The sequence below is a fragment of the Garra rufa genome, chromosome 16, assembly GCF_049309525.1.
Source record: "Garra rufa chromosome 16, GarRuf1.0, whole genome shotgun sequence".
Lineage (NCBI taxonomy): Eukaryota > Metazoa > Chordata > Actinopteri > Cypriniformes > Cyprinidae > Garra > Garra rufa.
Window position 1 is genome coordinate 29319720 of NC_133376.1, and position 5697 is coordinate 29325416.

A 5697-nucleotide genomic window follows, 5' to 3' on the forward strand; every position below is an offset into this window, starting at 1 on the left:
CAAGCTTTATTCAGTGCCAGTGGGTAGAGGGTTATAGCTTTTATATTTCTGTTATTAAAGTACTGGCTAATGTAGCACCCACAGACAAGAACAGAATGAGAGCTGGCATTCCAGCTAGCAAGCCTGCCCATGGCCAACTACTGCATCTGAGTAATATTTACTGAACCCTCTCTCTCACTACCTTGCTCTCTCTGTCTTCGATCTCACTTATACATATTCTCAGTCAGCATTCTTTTTTCGTTCTGTTTCTTCTGTTGGGTTGAGAAAGAAAGAAAGCAGCTTTAACACATAAATGGGCTTCAGCTAAATATGGAATTAATAACTCTTGAAGAGCCAGGACAACAGGTCAGTTGAAATAGAAAGGCTTTGATATCTAAGATACAGTTTACTAAAGAGTGACACAGAGAAAAAAGACACTGTGTTTTTACATACATAAATATACACTGAACAGCTTATCAATGTGATGTCCTTATTGAATAGTTAAACAGCCTTCACAATAGAGGGTTCGCACTTACGTCATGATTTGGTTAGTTACCCGAATGTGTGGCCATATTGGCAATACTCGGATGTAAACAAAAGCATGGATTGCATGGTTAATGTACTACTGAATACATTGTTCTGATCATTTATGCTGTCTAAACTATGGAGAAAACGTGTGGAAGCTGCTAAATAGAGATGGTCTCAGTAAGGCACAGAAATACCTAGTTCTGCCATGAAACTCTAGATGACACAGGCTGACGGGTTGTTAACATAACTGATGATATCACAGAGTTATACGACTTAACACAAGCTGATTGGTTCATGTTGCGTACGCAACCATTGAGCTTGCAGCTATTTAAATTTGCTGGTAGCATTCACTTGGGCATTTCACAGCGCGCTTTCAGAGTTCCTCTGAAACCCTCCACCTTCCCTATCTCCACCTGTATAGATCTGCTATGGGTTATTTTATACTATTTGTGCAGCAGCAGTATGTCTTAAATACTCACAGCACCATATCGCCATATGCTTTGGCAGTAGCAAGTTCTGTACTTGCTTGCAGCAGCAGCAGCAATAATCTACAACTACAGCAATAACCAACAGCAATTCAGCAGCAGCAGCGTAGCATATCTATTCCGCCAAGACCAAATACATTAACATTATCATATACATTACCATGCTAAACTTTTCAGAGAGTTGTCATGACAGAAAATGAATAACGCGTTCTGCGGAGCCACTAAAGGGACATGGTTAGCCGCTTGCTATCGTATCCCGTTACATTACAGTACAATTTCACTTACCACATAAAGAGAGTAAAGAGAGTTGACTGATAGGATGATGACCTATTGTAGATCTTGAGCACCTCTGACAAACGTCTAATCTTGTAAAATGTGTAGTAAGTAGTGCCGCTATGTAGTATACACAGAGTACGTGTGATCGCAAATCTCAAAAGTGAAAGTAAAAGACAAGCACGCATTCAAAAGTGGTTTCAATGCCCTGCATAAGTAATTACCCAGCGATATAATTTCGAGAGAAAGCATTGAAATATTTTTTCTCGTATTTTTCGTATTTATTCCCTTTAAAGCTTCTGTAGTACATATCATTCCATTTCTGAATATGGATTCGGGCACATCCTATAGACATTTATATAGAGTGTTTTCACGATGCTTCATTAATCGGCCATATTGGCGGCACAGAGTGTAAACAATGCCACTGAACCAAACAGAACTCACAAATTTTTATAATAATTGCTGCTGAAAATGGCAAATTATTGTCATGTTTTCTACTGTACTAATTGATCAAACCGGGAAAAACATTTGGAGTACTATAGACTGCCAAAAGTTATAACAAATCAAGGAGATTAGTTCAAAAACGCTGTCTGAGGAAAGAAGGCATATGTGGTTGACGAAACTGAACCAGGAATTCCAGAGCAATAATCTTGACAACATTCGTGTTGGTTCTTATCATTTCTGGTCAGGTAGGTGAAATATTAGCTTAATATCTTAATTAATACTGCTTATCTTTACCATCTATTTTAACTTTAGTTTGTCAAAATATTGCATCCATTCCTGCTTATTAAGACCTTCTCTATATGACTTAGGAGCTTCCACGTGTTTTTTTTTTCTGTGGTTTAGACAGCATAAATTAGCATATTCATACATATTACATATTTAGTAGTACATTAACCGTGCAATCCATGCTGTTGTTTACATCTTAATATCTCCAAAATGGCCACACATTCACATGACATACAGTGGAAACCTACTATATACATATCTATGGGCACATCCCTAGTAAAAACATTTGTAATGATACAAAATATTTATGTTTCATATAACTGCAAACAAATGCATTTATATTCACCAAAGAATGATAAAAAAGATAATAGTATTCACTCAAATATTAAGTAGCTAATTTCAACACTGATACTAATAAGAAAGTTTCTTCAAACCTGCATATTAGAATGATTTTTAAAAGATCATGTAACACTAGAGTAATGTTACTGCCATAACAGGAAAACTTTACATTTTCAATAATATTATAATAGAAAGCAGTTATTATAAATTGTTATAACATTTCATAATGCTGCTCTTACTGACCCTTAAAATTTAACAGTTCATTAAACGTTTATCTAATGAAAGATTTATTTGTCTTGGTTAAAAACAAACAAATAAAATATTGATAGTTTTATTAAACACACTGACATTTAGCTAAATTTAAACAGTTAAAAATTGATCTATGAAGCAGAAAACAAAACAATCTATGATGCTTTGAAAGTTTAAGGCAATAGATAATATCAAACCATTCTATGGGCAATAAATGTACTGAAAACACTATTTCTGCCTTATAACCTTTTCCTTCTCAGCCTTGGCTTTTATAAAACGAATCGACATGCTATACATTTCTTCAAGCACTTTAGTTTCTCCAGAATAATAATAATGTGTCACAAGCCCATAATTTTAACCCCCTTTAGCCCATCAACACTGAAAAAAACACCCTCTCCCATTTAAACAGCCTTAAGAGGCTCATCTATCAAGACCCAGCAATTAACAGCACAGCAGCTCATCAGAATCAGATGCGATTGCTCCAGTCCAATGGAAACAAGATTTTCTCTTTCTTTCTGCCTCTTTTTTATCAATCGCTAATTGAAGCAGTGGCAGTCAGGGCGATACCTGATTAGGCAACTCTATTCAATGACCTACCCTGGATGGCAGATCCATCGTGTAATAACGCGGGAGATGGATTATGGCTTTTCTGCCGAGCAGGCAAACACGAGTCCCACTGCCATTCACCGCTTCTTATTGCAGTACAGAAATCCATTAGCGAGGCTGTAGCACATTCTTCTGCTAATCTCATATCTGTCTCATCCAGCACACAGGGAATACTACCACTTCTCAGTCCGTTCCACTGTTTCATTTTTTTTTTTCTTTACTTAATATCTCATTTTTATTGATCAGTGGACCAGTAACCTGTTTTTACAATAACATCTGTCTCTTTTTCTATTTATTAAAAGTGGGGTGAATCACAGTCCAAAAAGTTTTGGAGTTTGAAATATCTGATTTTTAGGTAAATTGTTGCGCAAACAGAGACACTGCCACTGATTGGTCATCCAGATAGCTCCGCCCCAACTCATGCCCTTAATTGGTTAAAACCAACCCACAACTAAAAAATAACTTCTTTATAGTTGTCTCTACACATTAAACTGGAAATTAAATATTTTATGTACTTCTTACATTTATAGCTGAAACACAAAGTCATCTGCACTGAATGCAGGAAGCCCTTTAGGGCTCGCTCATCATTTCTTGCTAATTTATTTTCTCTATCTCCTATTCATATACTCATTGTCTCTGTTCTTGGTGTCCACACTTATGTATCTCTGTGGAAAGGGAGAGGTCAGTACATACTGTATAGATAAGAAAGAATGAAGTTCTGCAGAGATTTTAGGCAAATCTCTGTTAATGGATTTTAAGGTAGCCCTGAGTCAGAAAATAGATTATTATTATTATCTTATTCCAGGACAGTTGGAGTGGGGATAAATTGCCTGGCCTAGTCAACGTTTTCTTTGTGAGCTGGAATTTAAACATATAATCACAGGTGATGGACATTTGCGATTTGCTTGCAGAATGAATGGAGGGTGAAATCAAAACTGGACAATCGGCTTCGCACAGTAGGCCGAGATTTCCAATGAATAAGAACGAGTTGATTTAAATGAATTCACACTGCCCAGAGGAACTCTCGGTGTCCTGGTTTGATGATCTGTAATGGAACGGATGAAAGTTTGGTCTGTGCAATTAGAGAGTAACAGTAGGGAGAGACAAGAATAAAGACAGCTGGCAAGATCCAAAAAAAGGGATGAAAATAGTTTTGATCATAATTCCAGACTCCATGTGACGTGATCTGGATACATCAGGCATTCCATTTGGAACAAATGGGAAAACAGCCACCTTTCATTATTAATGTATGAAATAAATTTCAATAATATTTCACTTTTAAATTATTTGTGAAGTTATATTCACAATATATGCCTGCTTCAGTACACTCTTTTAGAAAAAAAGGGTACAAAACTGTCAATGGGGCACTAAGTTACCAATATATACTTTTAAAGTAGACTATTAATATCTACCATTAGGGGTAAATAGGGTACAAAGATGTATCTTTTAGATTTTGGGTGGCATCTCAGTGACATATAGAATATAATATAATAGGTAGAGGATCTATTTCTCTACTGACAAGATCTGAGTCCATATTCGGAGGTTGAGGAGGATACATGACACTACAGTACATCATGTTCACAACACGATTTTCACGGCCTTACGATGGCACAACACCGAGCACTGAGAATAAGAGGACTGAGGAGAGATTGGGACATAAGTGATAAATGTTTGGTGAAAAAGTAAATCGCACAGTTGGCCGGTTCGTCCGGACATTCTCTACTGTCACTAAGGTTTATGGTCTCAGCAGAGCAAAGCTATGCTCTGAAGTACTGAAAATCCATTTGATTTTTTTTTTTTGTGGGAGGAGGCTAGCAGTTGTACATGGAGTGCTATGTGGCACAACTTTAAATTTACAGTACTATAAAAATATATTTGATTAAGTATTGGTAACAATGTGTTTTTGGTTTTAAAATATTGCAAGTACTTAAAATAACAAGAAAAAAATGGATATGCAGGTGCTGGTCATATAATTAGAATATCTTCAAAAAGTTGATTTATTTCACTAATTTCATTCAAGAAGTGAAACTTGTATAATGTATACATTCATTCCACACAGACTGATATATTTCAAGTGTTTATTTCTTTTAATTTTGATGATTATAACTGACAACTAATGAAAACCCCAATTCAGTATCTCAGAAAATTAGAATATTGTAAAAAGGTTCAGTATTGAAGACACCTGGTGCCACACTCTAATCAGCTAATTAACTCAAAACACCTGCAAAGGCCTTTAAATGGTCTCTCAGTCTAGTTCTGTAGGCTACACAGTTTTGACAGTTGTCCAAAAGACTTGGGCTGTATCCGAAATCGCCCCCTATACCCTCAAATAGGGCACTATTTGAGGGGACAGCCATTTTTAGTGGTGTTCGAAACCATAGTGGACATTCCCGAGTGCACTCATTCAATCCCACAATGCACCGCAAAAACAAGTGTACAACCGATGTACGCTCAACAGCTAGAGATAACCCATAATGCACTGTGAGAGTCGTGCGCCGACTGAATTCCC